A 433-nucleotide genomic window follows, 5' to 3' on the forward strand; every position below is an offset into this window, starting at 1 on the left:
TAAGGAAAAGAAAGAAAAAACTCTTAACAAGTAGAAAAAAAAAATATCGTAGAAAATCGGAGGAGTGGCGTGCCCTTTTGATGCCTCCCATGGTGCCCGTGGGTGAGTCACGCTGCGCTTCGTAAACGCCAGCCAGTGCGGTTATGGAGGCAGCCGGGTTCTCGCTGAGAAGGGAATCCGGAAGCAGAAGATGAGGGAATTATGTGGTATGAGTAAATACACCCTTCGGCAGCATATTCCTCTACAAACAAGCCAAAACTGACTAAGCACAGAAAAGCTATTTTCTCTTGTCACCACACCCACGGGTTAATTACAGAACAATCCCATTTGGATAATTGGCCTTAGTTTATTTACCACCCCGGCCACTTACTAAGGCCACTGTGTTAACGTTACAATGCTCTGTGATTGCAGTAAAAATATATTTTCCATAGTA

The 433-nt window shown here is 44.1% G+C and overlaps 1 protein-coding gene across 1 annotated transcript in view; it reads left to right on the plus strand.

Annotated features, from left to right (window-relative positions):
• LOC119591792 (mucin-17-like) overlaps positions 1-433 on the plus strand; it is a 10983-nt gene that overhangs the window by 7940 nt on the left and 2610 nt on the right.

Source organism: Penaeus monodon, chromosome 29 (assembly GCF_015228065.2).
Source record: "Penaeus monodon isolate SGIC_2016 chromosome 29, NSTDA_Pmon_1, whole genome shotgun sequence".
Taxonomy (NCBI): domain Eukaryota; kingdom Metazoa; phylum Arthropoda; class Malacostraca; order Decapoda; family Penaeidae; genus Penaeus; species Penaeus monodon.